This window comes from Lasioglossum baleicum, chromosome 6 (genome assembly GCF_051020765.1).
Source record: "Lasioglossum baleicum chromosome 6, iyLasBale1, whole genome shotgun sequence".
In the NCBI taxonomy this organism is placed as follows: Eukaryota; Metazoa; Arthropoda; class Insecta; order Hymenoptera; family Halictidae; genus Lasioglossum; species Lasioglossum baleicum.
Genome location: NC_134934.1, coordinates 4,376,186 through 4,395,375, shown reverse-complemented (window position 1 = coordinate 4,395,375; position 19,190 = coordinate 4,376,186).

Genomic DNA, 19,190 nt, shown 5'->3' with positions numbered 1-19,190 from the left:
GCGCTATATGGTTGGTCGAAGCAATTTGTCATACGGGTTTCGCAGCGATGGATTACGCTCGACCTAGACCCCAGGACTGCCGAAGTCTGCTCGAAGGGTTGCTCGTTTCCATTTAAGGAAAGACGAATTCGTACGAGGTCAATCGATCGGCGAGCTCGAACCGTTGCTCCGCTTCACTTTGAATAGGTTTCTTGTATTTTTGTCCGCGCGCTTAGTTCTTGCCTTGGTATGCGGCCAAGACAAGCGTGACAGCTTCCCCCACGACGCCAGACCCAAAGGCGGCTCTCCTTGTCTCGATCGTCGCTTCCGCGTGGCCGTCGATGTGGATGGTTGTCGGCTCCGCCGTGGATACCAGGTATCGGAACGACTTTAACGAGGAAAAAGACATCTCCTTCTATAGGGTGGCAGACGAGAAGCCACGTAAGGCGACGGCGAACAGCGAACGCGCAGCCAGTAGGACTTGCCTATAAGGAGGCAAAGAGGATGGCAGACGCCCGCTCGTCTAGACCCGGTTTGACTCAACTCGAGTCGACTCGACTCGACTCAACTCACAGCTCTCTGCAGTCACTCGATAAAAAACAGTCCGCCGCTTTCCTGGCCGTCCGATCCATTGGCGTACCACGCCGGGGATTTTTGTACGTCGCCACCCGGCATTTTCCACCCCGAACGATCGAACCACGTCAATGCGGACCTCTTGACTGCACTTGCTTTGTGATTTCAAGACTGCTCGATACCGCCGTTGCTATTTTTCTCCACATGCGCCTTCCATCGAGACACAAATCGAATTAACATTTCAGCCGGCTGTCTTTTTAAACTCTCCGTCGCCTCCGCTCTACGGTCTCGACGTTTGCAAATCCTGGTTGCGTCGCGGTCACAGTTTCAGTGTTGTTTAAGCGAATGTTTATCGTTCGGTATTACTTTTACTGACAACTGAGCTGCATGTGTTCAATTGAAACTATGTACTTGTACATTATAAAGATGCAGGCTTGATAAGAAGATCAACGCGAAGATTAAGCAAACTCAATTTGCTCCCACCGTTAGACATCAGTTCGTTACCTTACGAACCGAATATTCAGATTTGCAACGGCAAATGTCTAAAAAAAACCGGCGATCGAGGCAAACAAAGTGGAGTAGGAAAATGGAAATAGATAAGATCGTCGCGGTTCAGCGAAAAGAATTTCATCGTTATCGAGGCTAACCTTCGAGGCCGCTCCACGCAATTGTCGGACTTCATTAAGCGAGGTAGAAAAGAAGCGACGTCGAAGAAACCGTGAAAGGAGCAAGGGAGTAAAATACGAGTGACAAGGGACCAGACAATGTAAATTCGAGTCTTATTAAGCGTAACAGTTCACATGCGCGCAAGGTTGACGGGGGGAGGGGCGCGGCGTTAGGGAGCGACGGGGGTATTGGTGCGCGCGCGGTGGACAAAGAGGCAAAGCGCAACGGGAAGTATGATTTATGAAACCGCAGGACAATTACCAACGCGACGTGCGTGCGTTCAGCTAATCAGAAACGGGTTGACGCGATCGTAGCCTGCCAGATGGGAATCGAATTCGCAAGGCGCAGACGGCCAGGCCAGCCCACGCTGGCTGGCTGGTTGGTTGGCTGGCAGCGACATCCTTTTTCGGCGGACGCACGTAATCAGAACACGTGCGGCACGGTGACGGGGGCGGCCAGGCTAGGCCAGGCTGGTCGTCATCGATGCAGGTGCAGCTGAACGGTGTACGCCGAACGGACGTGTACCGTGACCTCTCCGAAAGGCCACCCTGGTCGGGATCGCGCCAGGTGCAGTCGGTCCGGCTTGTCGCGCCGGTCTGGTTTCGGGCGTCGATCGTTTCCCAGCTCTCGACGCCAATGCAGAAATTACCCCCTGCGACCCCCTGGACCGTCTGAGCGGTGTCTAGCCAGCGCCCCCTACCTCGAACTACCGGAGCCTTCGCCCCCGCTGCGCCCTAGCTCGATCTCTCTCGTTCTCCTCCCTTCTATGCAGACCGTCCTTCTCCATTCACCATCGTTCTCTCCGTCTTCCTTGCTCCACCGTATCCGACTGCCCCACCCATCCTCCCTTACCCGTCTCCATTACTCCTACCCCCGTCCCACGATCTCCGCCGACCTTCTCCCCGGCTGGCGGGGGTGCAGTCTAGCCAGCCACTATAGTCCCCGCACCGCGGAACGTTATATTGTATAGCTGGCGACCGGGCGTATCGCGTTCTATAGTACTCGGCGGACTATACACGAGCCAGCCGAAAACCCATCGACGAGACGTTGTTGTTGGGATCGAGGAGGAAAATTTTTGCCTTTCTCTTCTCTACCACGGTCCCGCGCGGCCCCTCGACTTATGTCGGGGGAAGGTGTCGAGGGCCGATTGACAGTCGCGTCGGTGGGACAAGGATCGAATCGTCGATCCTCGATATCTACCGTTCTCTCTAGAACCGACGAAGATATCGAAGCCTGTCTCGACTAAAATTCGAGCTGCGCTCGGACCGTAACAGAAGACCGCCACGGCACGAACGATCGCGAAGTTGTTTGAATAATAGATGAAGAGCACAAGGGTTTTGTGTCCTGTGACGAACCGAGACAAAATATGCGGCGTTTCCCAGGGAGAGTCTTGGCGACTTTCAATGGTTTTTTCTTCCGAAGTAGCACCGTGAAGTAGCGTACTTCTCGACAGGTTCTGAAGGATCGTTCGCGGATACTTCGCACGTTATAAACGACAACGACGGTCGTAAGAAGATAATGGCGGGGCGTGTACATGCGGTCTGCAGCACCGCGACGAACATCATCGTTCGGGTTCCGACCGACTGGCGTAAATAATTCGTTGTTACCGATGCGTAGGGATCGCGGATACAGGCATTCCGAGGGGATCGAAGAACGCGCGCAAAAAGCTATCCCCCAGCACTCTCGCAGACGGCCCCCGTACGTCGCGTGACTCAAGGCGATTAGGTCTGGCTCGGGAGCGCTGAAGTTTAGTCTCGCTTTGATTGGGGTAGGTCCCAAACGTATAGTCGACGACGTAATAAGCCAGCCACGAGGACGTTCCACCGGAGCGGCGTAGCAAGGTCAGTGATGAGGGACCTACGTTAATTAACGTCTTGCCGTTAAACCGTTCCGATAGATCTCCGGAGACCGACCCCTCGGCGACCATCATAAAGCAACGAGACCATCGAGCAACGATGGAATCCCATCGGGATGATCGATACATTTTACGCCGGACCCGGCGAAATGTATTGCCATTTGGTATCGCCACGTAGCTGGCAAATATAATCATTGCTAAACACAATCGTTTTAACGAAAACCAATATTGGTAAGGCAACGTTTGTCCACCAATTCCGCACTCATCCGTTTAATTGGCTGGCTTTGCGAGAGAACGTTTTAACCTTGGCTTCGCCGCAATTTCGGTGATACCTACTCGGAGTTCGGAATATCATTTCTGAGTAGATCCGTACTAGGGGATGGTCTGGATGTCGTCGTGTGTGGCGATATTTATTCAAACGTGGAAGGCTCTCGCAGGAAAAACTCGCCGGTAATTACCATTCGCCGGAGTTCTGTATTCCGTTTGCGCCTTGTAAGCTCGAGGCAACAACGAACCGTGCTCCACGGATCCACGGAAAATCCCCGGGGCTAAGCCGCGATCGCGACACGCTCATGAATACGAATTTAGGAGTCCGGTGGGTTCGCTTGCCGGTCAGAAATATTCAATCGTAAAACCGTGTGTGTGTGTGAGAAAGAGAGAAGGATCTCTCTTAAGATCGTGCTCGGCGAAGACGTCGACAACGAGGCTGGGAAGCGGGCGTTTCAAGCCGAAACAAATATTCCACGGGAAGCTGGAACGAAGGGTGCTCGAAAAACTCTCCGCATGCGGCGCACCACCGCGCCGCGCGGCCAGGGGAAAAAAGGCTACACAGTGCTTTTATTTCCTTTCTTGCGTCGAGCACACGTCGTCGGATTCTAGAATCGAGCTTCCGTATTCCGCGTCTGCGGGTAGTCGAGGGCTAGGGGTCGGGCCAGATGGTTGTCGTAGGTTAGTGATCGATAAAAAACTTATTTTTCCCGTGCGCGATGCGACGCGGCGCGTTGCGGCACCGTGGGACGTGGGGTCGCGCGGCGTTGCTAGTTCTATTGTGGTCCGCAGCTGTACATTTCGTCGCTTTGCACGAGTGGCGTTATCAAGGAAATCGTTTTGTTGCATTCGCTGCCGCGAAGGACCAATGGAGCGGAATGGAAAAAGGGAGCGAAGAGGCGCGCGCGCGCGCGCTGTGATGGGCGACAGGGGTCGCGCTCGAACGAGTTATGTATTGAGAAGCGCGGAAAAAAAGAAAGACATGGGGAAAGAGGGGCAAGATGGAACGCGTGCGAAACGGGGGGAGGCGAAACGCGGTTGACGCATCCAAGCGTGAAAAAGCGAGCGGAGAAAGCCGAAACATCGTGTCACTCGCTGCTTGTGTACAGGGAACCCCCGGCCGTCACGTGACCTAGCCCCGTTTCACACCACCGGGGCCGGTGAGACCCGATGTTTTCGATTTTTCGTGTTCGCAAAATCCTCGTAGCTAGTACGCTAGTAGTCGCGCGCGGCTGGCACGCTCGTATGATGTAACTCGCGCGTGCACCACGCGGCCTCCTCGAGGAGAACCTCGGAACGAGAAGTGTGCGAGCGAGCGAGCGAGCGAGCAAACGCGCGCGCGCTCGCTCGAAAGCCGTTCACGCGCTCGCGTCTCCCGGACGTAGCGGAGCGAACGAGCGAGCAAGCGAGCGTATGCACGCCGCGGACGAAAACACGCCGACGCCCGAAATAACCGGGTATGAGTCAACTGGAGAGTCTAAATAGGAGGTTCGCCGCATTTAGAGCTCGTGTCTGGATTATATACGGTCTACACGCGAAATAACCCAGAAAATACGTGGCTGTCAAAAGAGTTCGATCGTGCACGCGGTATCCGTAGCTCGCGATCCCAGAAGACTCGCGGCTCGTTCACCGATGATCCTGTCCGCTCTCTCTCTCTCTCTTTTTCACTCTTGTTGGTCGGTCACGGATTTTTCGTTTTCGTCCCGGTATGGCATCGATCGCGGCCACGAGCGGGTGCCGCGGGCTGTCGAGTGGAAAGAGTTAACGGTAATGTTTTATTCATCCGTTAATCGACAATTAAGGTACACCTGGGCGGCACGTGGAAAGTGTAAAATCAAGTAGGTGCTCTTAAGCGCGCCGCGCCGATTTAATTTCTCATCGTCTTCGGTCGCTCGTTAAACGCGACCGCACGCTAAAATCCGCGGCTGGAGTGTTACTTGATTTTATAAAAAACCATAATAAATATGTACAAAGAGGTAGCTCGCGGTGATGCTGGTACGAGGGCGGTAGCGGCCGACGGAACGGGAGACCCCTGGGGGTTGCAAAGCGACGGAACAAAAGCTATCGTTCGCAGCGAGCGCTTGTAATTCAAATTTTCTCTTCCGGAGGCGCAAGATGTTTTCGTGCTCGCGGAACGAAACAGAGGCTCCCGTAATTAGCAGGTTCCGGCGGGCAGGAATCGTTTTTGAGCTGGGGCAAAGAGCGGAGGGGCTCTTTATTCATCGCTGCAAAACCGTTTGCACACGAAAGTGTTTCCACAAGTAGGTAACACCTCGCTTGCTGGCGGACAAGCAAAAAAAAAAAAAGTAGTCGTTTCTACTAAATGTGGTGTGAAAGCGCGAGTCGCGAATATACATATACGAGGCGTCGGGAAGAGAGGCTTTCCCACCCTATACGGCGGACGGTATTCACCGGACCGTGTGAAAAACCCCCATAGAGGCGAGGCCGGAGCCCGGTTGCCGAAACACCGAAAATCGCCTCCGCTTAAGCGGGTTTGAATTATCAACTCGGTCTTGTCGACTGTATAGGAATCCCGAACTCCTTCTTTCAACACCCTGTAGACACGACGCACGGGTCGAAAATTTTTCAGGGACACGTTTTGATCCCGCCACTCGGGGATTAACCCACCTCCGTACATACACGTCGAATATAAATATATACACGGTCAAAGAGAAACGGAGTGAGAGAGAGAGAGAGAGAGAGAGAGGAGGGAGAGAGAGAGAGAAAGGGGGAGAGAGAGACACGCGTAACCCTCGCGAGCTGACCGGCACGTGTCTCGACACGGCGGTTAGTTGAAAGCGCAAGATTGAAAGGCAGACAGGAAAGAGAGACGGAGAACAAGAGAATAAAGGGGTGAGGGGGATGGGAGATGACGGGGCCAAGGTGGTGGGGCACCGGAGGGGAAGGAACCTGGAGCGTGGGGGGAGGGGGAGGGGGCTAGAATTATACGTGCCCCGAGGAAAACTCAATTCGCGGCCACTTTGACGCACCCTCCTCTGGGTGGATCGTCGGATACGCGCTGATACAAATCCACAAGGTATATTCCTTCTTCCTCCTTCCACCCTCGAGCATCCTGCTCCTTTCGTCTCTCTTTCGCGTCGGTTTTGCCCGCGTACCCGTGGTGGTTCATCCTGCTCGCTACCACGGTGTGGAGCCACACACCAGTCCACCACGTGCAGAGACGAACGCTCGTTCGGCGTGCACACACATACACAGGCACGCGCATGCAACACACGCAGAGAGAGACAGGGCCGCGCAGACACGTGCGTGGACCGGCAACAATTCCTAACCAAAAAGCCGGAGTCACCCTCGCCTCCCGCCCTCCGTGCCCCTCGCACGGGAGTGTCTGGTTGCGACCGTCATCGGCGTGGCATCGCGATGAGGGGAAGTAAGAGGGGAGAACCAGCCGGTACCTCGACGAGGGACGGGGTGGCGGGAGAGGCGGGCACGGCAGACCGACAGTGGCTCAGGGGGGAGGCTACGTACTCGTGACGTTGCGTCTAGACGCCCCCTCCACCTCAACCCGAAACGACGTCCACACAACGAGCGCGTCGAGGAACCTCTCGGCTTTCTCCGCCCCTCGTCTACGTAAATTGCCGAGTGCCGAGGATTGCGCGCGCGCGCGTTTCATCCGGCCGCCGCTAGATGTCGCCGGCGTCTCATTGGCAGCGGCCGGTCGAGCCGCGGATTTTCGAATAGCGCGCGCTTTCCGCGGGTGCCGCGCGAAAAAAATAGCGGAGCCGTTCACGCGCGCGGTTCCCTCGTTGTTTACGGGATGGACCATTGCCGTGGAAGATCGTCCTCGGTGTCACCTGCGTGCATCCGGAGGGAATGCGGCTCGACGGATCCAGTTCTCGTTGCGGTATCTATGGCGTGAGTGAGAGGCGAGAGAGAGAGAGAGAGAGACAGGAGCACGCGGAGTTATCTGCTGGTGCTGGTGCTGCTGTTTCTGCTACGGCTGTACATGAGCTGTCTGGAGGTTACGTTGTATACAATCTCTCCCGGCGTACGAGACGTCGTCGTCCCCGACGATATATTTATCGCGTTATCGTGGCGGTCTCGCCTGATTCACGCTTACGCGTACCAGCAGCGTTTATCTTTTGGGGACCAAGGCGAAAGCGCGGGTTCTCAGCCCCGGCGTATCCTTAAGTCCCGCGATCTTACGCATGCGTTTAAATTAGGAATGGCATTTAAGGCCATTCGTGAACTTTATTATCGTTAAATCGCGACGCCGTGCTCGCACATGCGAACACCGGCCTCGTGCGTATACATGCGTGCGCTGTGCACCCAGAGAGGCGAACAAGCGAGCGTACGAGCGAGCGAGCGCGAGCACGCACGCAGAAAGGGAGACACGAGAGTAGATGTGCATCGTTGAATTTTTATGGACTGAGGGGAGCGATGCGAGACAGACGTTTCGTGGCCTTGAAGATCCGCGGGCTGCGATAGGGGGCACAGTTCTTTTGTGGAAAATAATTTTAGTCGTTGAACCGACCTTTCCACCGGCTAATTAAATTTCTACGGATCGGCTAGCCCCGCTTCACGCGGCAAACAGAGGGCCGGACTTCTAAATACCTTTTAATAAGTTTAAGGCTGAACTTCGCCGGTTGATGGAGGGTAGGGGGGCCGAGAAGGGGTTGGCAAGGGGAACGGGACCCGGGGGGCCACCATAGAACTACTTTGCGACTAAGCGATCTCCTCTGTCGACGTAACTCAAAGCTAATAGCGTTCTGCTGACGACCGTTGTTATTTGTCTTCGTTGGGAAATTTCTTTGGGAAAGTTGCGCTTTATATCGTTCACCGGGAACAGTTTTCTCTCTCTCTCTCACTCCGCGGGAAATGAAATTTAATATCTCTGCCCACCGCGGAGGGCGTTTCGAAACTGGATTATAAATTGGAGCTATTGGAACAGCTTATTAAAGCGGCAATTAATCAGTTTACTGCGCTCCTACCGGAGAGGCAGTCATAGGGCTAGCTTGCAGTCGTGAATATCAATTTGTTCGCACGTTGCACTGTTCTGTTGTCGGTTCAGCTGTAATTAGAGTCTATTAAATAACGCGATAGAGGCTCTTCCACACTGGGTTAATGAATTAGAAGATCTGATGAAAAATTGCCGAGAGAGCTAAACATAAAATTTAAAATGGCCAAGCGCTCCAGTCTATTTCCTGTCGTCGCTGTAACTGTAAATAAATCGTTACCGTTGATAGTTTGTCCGGACAATTCTGTGGTTGCAAGGAAAAACACCGCGTGTCAGAATTTCAAAAAATTTCACTTTATCATCATGAGAAACAAGTGTCATGAAAACAAATTCGAAAGGCTTAAAAAAATAATCTATGAATGAGGAATTAGTAATGAAACGAGAGATGGTCACAGACGACAATCGTTATGGCTGTCGCAGGATGTAGAAATAAGAGAACTCGAGGACTATGTGGCTCTACATTCCTCGACTCACGTGTATGCGAATAAAGAGAGCACGGTTCGCCGTCTTCGGCGACGATGGTAATAACAATTGAATCCGCGGCGAGCGGTAGCTGCACGTGCTTATGACGATCTCGGTCTACGCTCGTAAAGAGTGGCCGGCCTCTAAAAGGCCGAGGCATCCGACCGACCCTTGCCTCGTACTCTTTGCTTTAATAAATAAGACGAGGTCGATTGCATTCGCTCCTCTGCTCCCTTCCCTTAATCTCATTTCGCGCGCTCTTCGGCTTCGGCTTCTTCGCACTTTTCTCCGAGATTTCCCTCGTATCTCGCGAAGTTACGCGGCGCGCTCGGAAAATCTGAGCCGTACGATAGAGAAATCTGAGACGGAACTGAACAACTTATTTTACGCCGGATCGTTCCCTAAATTATGCAGGTTCTCCGCTGCTTTTGCCGAATTTGTTACGTGGAGAATTTCTTCTATTTCCGAACTTCATTCAAAACAGCATGCTCGAGTCAGTATTGTTAACCCTTGGCACTCGAACAGTGATTTTGAGGCGCCACTAATATCAGTATGAGGACACTAAGTAGCATGAGGTATTACATCAATCTCATATCCACCGAATTTCAAAAATCATAGAGAATCGAAATATTCCGGGTCGGTTAAACAGAAATGTTTAATTTTCGAGTTAAGATAGAACACTCCGAGAGCAAAGGATTAACAGGGGCTGCAAAATTCTTTCAAGTTGAAATACTATGTCTTCAGCAAAGAGCGACTTCGTCTGTATAGTCTAGTTTATACTTCATACAATTCACGAATTAATCCTTTACTGACGTGGAGCTGGCAGGAGCAAAGATTACATAGAAATTGATATCTACTCTTGATCACTTCCATGGCAGTGCTACTTCTCTCCGATTAAAAAATCACCGTATCTCACCGTCCGTTATTCGACGCGCGGGATGGCCGAATAAAAATCGGAAAAAGATAGCAATGAGGAAATTGAGCTTTGTAAATCCGACTGGCGTAGTAGGTGTAAACATCGGGAGAGACAATACGCAGGGGCAGGCACGTCGGGTGCCGCGAAACGGGCGCGCAAGCGTTCGCTCGCATATTTTTACGTGGCCGACGTGCAGCTGCACCGCCGCCGCGAAATATATGCGTGACCTTTAAATAGTTTCCCTCGTGCTTGCTGCAGGAGCCCGCATTTCGAGCGAGTTCGCTTGCGTAAGTTCTGTTTTGCGATCAACGCTGCTCTCGCACCGCCTACCCTTTTGGAGAACGCTGCTCCTTTTCCCATCTTTCGCGAAATCCGGTTGGGCCACCGTGTCCTCTTCCATCGATTGTCCAGCATTCCTGGTTAACGAAGGACTTCGTGCCTCGTCAACATTCTCGCTCGTGTCTGCTCTCTTACTGCCATATCCCTGTCTATCGAGAAAAATATTCGGATCATAAACACCAATGTGCAAAACCTATTGCGTCGAATCTCGACATAAACCTAACTGGAACGAAATATCGAATCAGATCGAGCATAGAATCTCCAAGAGTCAATACTTTACTGTGACATATGAAACGATAGCGATTTAGTTAGAAGTCTAAACCAGGGGTGGCCAAAGTGGAAAATCTAAATAAATTCAGTCTTGTAATTTTTATAAACAATATATATATATATATTCGATACATTTTGTAGTTGATACGGTTATTGTTAAGTGGTCCCCATGTAGGGAACACTCCCCTACGATTGGATCCCCATCACCGGGCGTGATCGGCGCCGGGTGATTCGTTTGTCGGAGAGAAATCGGTGATTTTCCTTGGGAACGTCGTCGGACGCTTTCGCATGGATTTTTGCGTGCCGGTTCGTCGTCGGTATGACGTCCGTCGGTGTCGGAGGAAAAGAATGCAGGACGCGGAGAAATCCAGGGAAGATTCCAGCGGGTAAGGAGAACGAGGACGGCGAGGGCCAGAAAGAGAAACAGACGCTGTGCGAAACGGAGAGAGGGAAAGAGAAACCGTCTCGACGAGTTTCCTCGAGTTGTCGACACGCCGGGATACTCGGCTCCTCGGCCCCGGTCGCCGCCATGGTGGGGTTGTTTTGATGATTTCGCGTAAACATATTGCGAAGGAATTCGCCGCTTTAGGGGGTGACGAGTTAACCGCCGCGAGCGGTTACGGGAAACGTGAAACCGTCAGGGGAGGCAGGGGGGATAACACACCGAACGAACAGTTCGGTTATGGGGCGGAGAGAGACGAAGTGGAACGGGTGCGAAGGAGGGAGCCATCAATTCGTCCTTTTTGGATTAATTTTACTCACCGACCGACAGCCACGTTTCTAAAGTCGTTCCCATTCTTAGCTTTCTGTGTATACGGCACACGCGGCCCCGCTAGCCTAACTGCGTTTCGCGGCCTCCCGAATGGATGGCGAAAACAACATTTTGATTTAATGCGAATCTCGGCCCGTCGGGAGTCCGGTGTTTGTTCGACGCCGGAAAAGAGGGGGGCCACTTCGTTTGCTATGTATGTACTCCCTTTACTCGCAGATGAACGAAATTGCGAGTAAATTCACGATAAATATTGTTGATCGGAGTGGGCCATTGATTGGTTGAAATCTTTCCGAGTCCAGGGAAATTCTTAGGCTTTCACGAGAAAACCGTGGTAATTCTTAACGTGGGCACTTCAACACGAGGGTTTACATTAGTTTATAAAACTATTAGGTCGTTTGGAAAGTCGTTTTGTTTTCTCAAGGGAAAATGAAAGCGAATTTTTTTATCATGTAGAATAAGTTTTATGACATTTTGTATCTATGATTTAAAATAAGGTTAAGTAATAAAGACTGCGGATCTTCATGTAATTATGACTCTTGAAAATATGGCAAAATGTAGTGCGATTTTCAATTATTTCAGTTTTAGATAATTGCATAAACATCCGCATCTCTACGCGATAAACGAAATTACATTCCGAACGACCTGATAACCAGAATATGTGTACACTCTACACCCAAAGAAATAGATACAATCTGAATATTCGTGAATGAAAAATATTAAGAGATAAGTCGTCGCCGGTTTCTGAAGAATTTGAAAAAAACCATGTTGTCTCCCATTTCCGCCAGAGTCGCGCGAAACGCGTCACAGCAATCACACGCAAGAAGTGGGATTCCCACATACGGTGTGCACGCACTCTTAAGATGTTTCCCTTTCGCGGTCTGCGGAGGTTCCCCGGCTCTAGGCCAAGAAGCTTATTATCCCTCGCAGCCAGTCATAATAGAAACGAGCCGGGAACGCGACCGCCTTCAACCCGTTGATTACAGTATGGGAAAAAATGTAACCAGATGGTATTTGTTTAGTCTGGAATCGTCGCCCTGCTAACGCAGGTTTACGGTCGCCCATCGAGCGGAAGGGATCGCTCCGATAACTTCGTCCGCCCAGTCGAGTCAAAGTTCACCCACAGCTAGGGATGTCGGGTCATATTTCTGTGGTTGTCAGGAAAAAGTATTATAGAACAGGATTTACGTATTTACCAGAACCAAAGTCATGAAAACAAATTCGAAAGGCTGAAAAAAATAATGCAATTCAACCGATGTCCCATGTCAAAGCTTTAGTGATGAAAACTTCAAACGGCGATATCTCGAAAGTGAAAGTATATCTACTGCTTGTACAGGACGGGTGAATTGCTTTAGTTGTCCGCTTCTCACGATTTAAAGAAATCATTTCGCACATTCCGTTGGACGCTGGAATTTTCCTCAATCGCTTAGGGGATGATTTAAAAATATCATATGTATATATTAAATTTAATTTCGCATTGAAATATTATCGTATAATAGCTACATCTAATCAAAATAAAACAAACAAATCAAGCTGGAGGCTTGTATATTCTTTAATTACCATTTTCTTGAAAATATGTAAGTGTCCGGTGATCTATGGACGGGAGTGTACACAGTCTATTGCACACAGTGAGACATGAAATTATCTTCTCGCATTACAGAATATCAAACTGTGGAACGTATTTGAAATTCACTGGCGTAAGTAGAAGTGGTAAGCAGTGGACGGACACTCGGGATAAGGGATCCTGCAGATTCAATTTTCATCAACACCAACCGTATAATGTTTGCAAACGTAATTGGCAAATCGATTGACGATTCAAGCAAATTTCAGACGAACCGCCTCACGTGATCAGTCGGAGGCGGAAGTGAGTGTTGTTGGGAGGACACTCGCGCTGCCATAGAAGAAGAAGCGAAGTAAAATGGGAGGCAAGTCTCGATCTGACCGCGTTGCCAGTAACAAATGCGAAAAATTTCTATTTTCTATAAAGATCCGCGGCTTTGCGACTCGACGCAATAATCGCATGAAGTAAGATACCGAGCGTGATCCAGCGGAATTATGTGCGAGCGGGTTCCAACAATAACCGCGGGAATCCCTCGAGACAGTGGATAAATCCGTGGAACGGCAGGAACCGATCTCGGGCGGTAGAAAGCTCGTTTTTCGCGGGCGAATTTTTTCGTGGCGGAGACGGATCGGTTCGTGGAAAGAAAGCCGAACACAGCGAGCGTGTAGGCGCCGTGAGGCAAGCGGGGAGAGAGAGAGAGAGAGATAGAGAAAGAGAGAAAGAAAGACAGAGAGGGGAAATAATGCGGGGCCGAACTGCATGCATTCCGGCAAAAAGATTTGTCTTTTTCGCGGCCGGGAGCGAGCCAGGCTCGTTTGTCTGTTCCCCCGCGTGCTCGCCGAAGAAGAAGCCGTCCGAGAAAGACGGAAAGAGGAAGAGGACGAGGACGAGGGATGGGTGTTGCTCTGGAAAGAATCGCCGCGAGCGTGTATCTGCTCCGTGTCCGCAAGCCGCGAGCACAATGCCCGCGCTGGCCCCGGGCGGAATTAAGCAACGAGACGATCGCCGGTCATGAATATACAAAGAGGACGACCGGGACAGCCGCGTTGATCTTCGCATAAAACGCGATTAAAATTAACTCGACAATAACCAGCCCGCATTAACAATTTATATTTCGCCGCCCGAGCCTCGGGGGGGGGGGGGGGTAGGCGCGTTCCGCGTTTTCCACGTATCGCGCCACATCCTAACAATCGCCACGGACGCTCGTAAACATATTGTTCTCCGAATAATCGGATCGTACGAGGCGTTCCATTTTCATCGCGCACGGTTTTACGAACGACGCTGCGACACACGATTTTCTGGTAGCCTTGTTCGACTCCGTGGCTGTTCCATGTCTAGCGACGCATGTTACTCAAAAACGGTGATACTCCGATGTCGAATTTGTTACGGTGAGACAGTACCTTCGGAGTGTCTGACCGGCAAAGCTGGATATGTATTAAGTGACTAATTTCTAGGCGGTAGATTCGAATCTTCGGATTTTCAATATCGTCGAGCGGGTAATACGAGACGGCAGGTTCCCCTGGCTCTTTATCTAGACAATAAATTCCAGCATCGTTGGCCGGCCAGTTCTAAATGATTGTCGTAGGTCTCGTCAGCCGGGTCTGGTACTTCGGAAAGCAATAAGCCCAGCTTATCCCTGTCGGGTTACAATCTAAACCGACTTCTCACTTCCGAGATTCCCGTCCCGATAATCCGCCTTAATATTTCAAGCCGAGATGATTGTGGCCTTGCGTTTAACAATTACTGGTTGCATAGCGGCGAGACGTAACGTCAATAATTCCAGGCAGCCATTCTTTGTGACGAACGATCGGCAAAACTGATAACCGTAAGTCCTGGTAACGAAGGAGCGGCTGTATCGCTCTGGCGAAAGCCAGAGAAAGGAAAAGGGAGAGCGAGAGAAAGAGATTGAGGTAGAGAGAGGGACTGTTAGGTGGGAGACGAAGAGAGAAAATGAGAGAGTGAGAGAGAGAGAAAGAGAGAAGGGGAGGGGGCAGAGAGAGGAGATCCATAGTAACAATGTCTTTGTCAGCCGGTCGTACATTCTTCGTGAGCCCGACAATTACATTCCACGCATCGCTTTGCGCTGTGCCCAACCCGCCGCCGTATTCTGCCCGGCCACACATCGACACGATTTGCTCCTGGAAAATTTCAATACGCTTTACAAGGTGGCGGACACTCGGTATCGAGATCAAAGGGATCCTGTGCGTATCTCGCGTCTCGCTTGTATCGCGAGGCTGTCAGGGAATTTGCCCTTCGCTCGTGGCCCCTCCTCTCCGCCCTCCCGCCGGCCCATTCGCCTTTGATTCCACAAAAGAAATTTTCGTGCCGGCCTCGTTTCGCCAAAGCGACGCCACGCTCGATGCTCGCCGGCTTACGCGTTTCTCACGAGGAAAATTTTATAAGCTGCGCCGGGGAATCCCATCCGCGCGAACCGTCGCTTTTTCATCGAACAGGATCAGCCAGTCCTTTCACTGTTCAACTCCTTTCGAATCGCTGAACGATACGTTGGATGATACCGAAGCGAGCTCGAGCAAATCAGCTCCGCTAATTGCTCGTGATTGCCATCTGTTGACGATACACCAGGCAAACTCGGTACTAAACCGTTTTACGCGATATTTCCGATTTCAGACCGTTAATCTGTTATAGCGACCTCTCCGCGGTTGAACTTTTCAAATCGAAACGTCAATGCTTCCAGATAGTGTGGTACACTGGCACGCTAATACCAGAACATATCTCAAGAAAATATTTCTACAACTTGACGAATTGTAAAAGAGACAACCAGTAGTTCTAGTGTTAAACGAGAGAATTCCAAAGATTGTATTGTTACCATCTTCAGGGTGTCCTAAATCTGGTACACATTTGGACCCCTTGACCAAAACTCTAGAGCTACACGAGGCTATTTATATTTGTTCCTGATTGTTCATTGTCCCCATTATCGCGGCGCATCAGGCATCCCTCTTTGAATCACGTAGCGTTCTGTATTTATTTACGCTATTCGACCGGCGCAAATAAATACGGCGTAACGCACCGGGCCGGGCGCGTCGTGTCGCGCGAATAAGCGTCTCTATTATTAGTATTCTAACATCATGTTTCTCATTCGAAGCGTCGAGTGACAAGAGTCGCGTGCACCGGGGCCGCTTGTCTTCGGCGAGCGCGCGCGTACAACTCGAGAGCCCCGGTTTTCCGGATAACGCTTCAGTTTTTTCATCATCGTCATCGATGCAGCCATAGGTCCCTCTCTCTTGTTCACCCCCGGTGCTCTTCTTCGTCGCGCCCTTTTTCCGCTTCCACCACCACCATCACCATCGGTCGCGTTGTTCCTGTCGCTCGGTTTTTTGTGCATCCACTCGTTGGTTCGAGCCGTCGAGCGGCCGGAGAAAAGAAAAAGAGAGGACGAGAGAACGGTTAAGAGATTTTGGACGAGTGCATCGGGGAAGGTGTGAAGAGGAAAGGGGTGTAGGGTGTCGGGGGTGGTGGCAAGAGTCGGAAAGAGGGAGAGAGAGAGAGAGAGAGAGAGAGGAGACGGGGGTGGGATTGTTACGACATTGGTCGCAACCTGTCTGCTCGCAGTCTGAGTGGTAGTGGTAGTGGCGGTGAGGATGGTGCGCAACGCGGCGGGGGGGGAGGGGGCAGAGGATGAGGGGTGGAAGTCGGGGGACTCCCGTCTAGACTAACCCCCGATTCACCCCCGGCAGACAAGCCAACCAAACTGTTCGAGTGAACTGCTCCGCTCCTACTGCTTCGTACACCCCCTTAAAAAGTTAAAATACTCTGTCCTCGCGCCTCCGCCGACCTGTCCTCTGTACCCGACCACCGCACCGACCGCCTTGACTCGCGACCCTTCAACCCCCTACCCGCGACCCTCGACTCCTCCAGATTTTATTATTACCATTTCTAGTAGGCACCTTCTTTCGTTTCCACCTCAGTTTCTTTTATTCCTACTCGCCCGGGTTCTTCTGGGAACCCCCTTCCCCCTCCAGTCGTCACATTCGCATCCCACACCCCCGAAACCGGTTTCTCCTTTGGCTTTATCCGGCGATGACGACGTAACTGGGAAAGGCGTCGTTTCAATTGTTTCCGAAGGAAAATGCATCGCGTTCTCTCTCTCTCTCTCCCATCCACGATTGCTCTGTCCGCGAAACTTCCACTCACCGATCCGCGAGAACCCGACCGACGGGGGCGGAAACTTCGCGACCGGTCTCGGAAAACTTCGCAACCCCCAAAGTGCCGGGAGTGTTTGTAACCGGAGAATGGATGAGGGGGGGTGGCCGGTCAGCGCCGGAGCCGGAGCCCGTTTGTCCACCGTAATCGCCCGCCGCCCGGTCGATTTTTCCCCGGATTATGGGAATGATTAATTGTTCGGGGCGGGTCGATGCCGCGACCCAGCTCATTGAGGACTGACAATCGTGTTGTACGCGACTGCACGCGCAGACGGTCCCCTATATCCCCTTGTTTCGCGTTGGCTTAGCTGAAGCTGAACTGCGTTCCCCCTATAGCGAAGGTCAGTCGGGGTTTGATCATCCGAAAATCTGAAGGTAGCGGCGCTATTGTCAAAAAACTAATCCTGATCGAACCACTAATTGTAAAATCAGAATTTGTCGGACAAATTGGTCGAATCGTCGTTGATTAGACCCCATTGATTAGAAACATGATTTTGTTACATATCGTTTTGAAAATGTTGTAGAACCACTTCTCATGATTTCGTCCGCCTCTGAAAAAATCTAACCATTCTGGGCGCGTTTTATAGACTGCCTTTTCTTACACAATCCTTCAGCTACCATACCCCGAAACGAACGAGCAATCTGCCCCGGTTAATCTGCCTGCATTCGTCCATATCGGTGAGCAAATTTTATCTTCTCAGCGATTCATTTCGCCAGTAGGCCAGTGTCCCCGTCATCTTCTAATCCGTGTGCCCGGCTGCGCGACCGTGTCTCGGTTAGCATTGAGAACTGTTCGCAACATGAATCATTAAGAGGATTTGAAGCGGTAAGCCCCGCGAACGATCCTATCGAATCGGTGGATGCTCGCCCGGAGAGACGGCTGCCCACTTTTGTGTCCGTATAGGGGCCACATGGGGGTCGTGGGGGCCGTAGGGGCCATGGTGGGTATGGGGTGGGGGTAAGGGCAAAGAGGAGGGTCGGGCTGCGTGCAGCCATGGAGCGGAGACCGCGGCGTTGCATTTAAACGACGATAAGTCTCGAAGCTTTGAAGACACCGGTCGGCTCGGATATAAGAGGGGCAAGAGGGGGGTTCAACGACCCGTTGACAGCCAGACAGGCGGACGCAGGCCAGACCAGTGCATCACCCCGGTCGATCGAGAGAGACAGAAGAAAGGACGGCAACGGTGCACAAGCACAGCCACGATCGAGAGAGAAAGAGAGAAAGATGGAGCGAGAAGGGGGAGAGCGGTGGGGCACAGGGAGGAACGTGGGGTGTGAGGGGGCGAGTATATCGCCGTTATTATCGCCATCGACTTTTATCGCCAGACGATAACTCTCGACTCCTGGCGGTTACCTAGCCGGTCCGACGATGCGTTTTTTTTTCCTCTCCTTTCGTTCTCCTTTTTCTCGTTCTCGCTCTCTTCTGCCTCTTGCTAGCCGGCCCTAGCCCCCTTTCCCTTTCACCGCTTCTCGGCCACCACCCGCACTCCCCCTTCCGTCTCTCTCTCTCCCTCTCCCTTCCCACTCTCTCTTCGGGTGGGAGAGAGTTCTCTCTCGTCATCACGGGCAACGTGGTTAACGCGACGAGAACGATCCGACTGGTCCGGCCGCGGCAAATGCCCTTTGACGGCTTATCGCTCTCCAGCGTTTCGCGTAATTTTTCTGTCGCGTCCTCTTTTTTCCCGCCAGCCGAGCCGGTCGGTCGGTCGGTTGGCTGGCCGGCCGGCGCGCCGCTGGATACTGCAATCTTTTCCCGTCGGTTTGGAAACAATACGTGAATCGATGCGACGCGCCGCGCCGGCCGCCTCTGATCGCCCCGCGAACGGGTTTGAAAGCGCGAGTGATTCGCGATCATGCTGGGCGCGGCAGGCTTTTCAAGTTGACTGGAAATTAACCGAATAGATCGAAGTTTCGAACTTCGTGGACGTTTCTCCGAACTACTTCGGTCCCGTGAGAAAATCAACAGGGTTCTTCTGAGACCTCCTCCTTCTTTCTGCAATAATAATAATCTTTATTTATTAAAAATTTCCTCTACCGGAAACTTCCACGAAATCAAAGTAAATTCATTTAATGGAATCAAAATTGGAAAATCAATTTGTTTTTCTATTTAACCATTTCCAAAAACCGAATATCGCGCGTCGATATTTCCGGATGACAAGATCGCAGCTCAGAGAATCTCGGTGTCGCCCGAGTGACATTGTATCTTCCGAAAATATTGAAGCTCGACAGGGGGGAGGGGGAGGTGACGCGATCAAAGCAATTCCGACGGATCCCGCGCTCGCGTCGACGCGACGTCTTCGGACACCAATCTGTCGGCGGAATGCGGAATTTTGCAATCACCGGGAAGAATTGGCTGCGGAGCGTGTGTGCTTGTGTCGGGGTTACGCTGTTGGTGAGA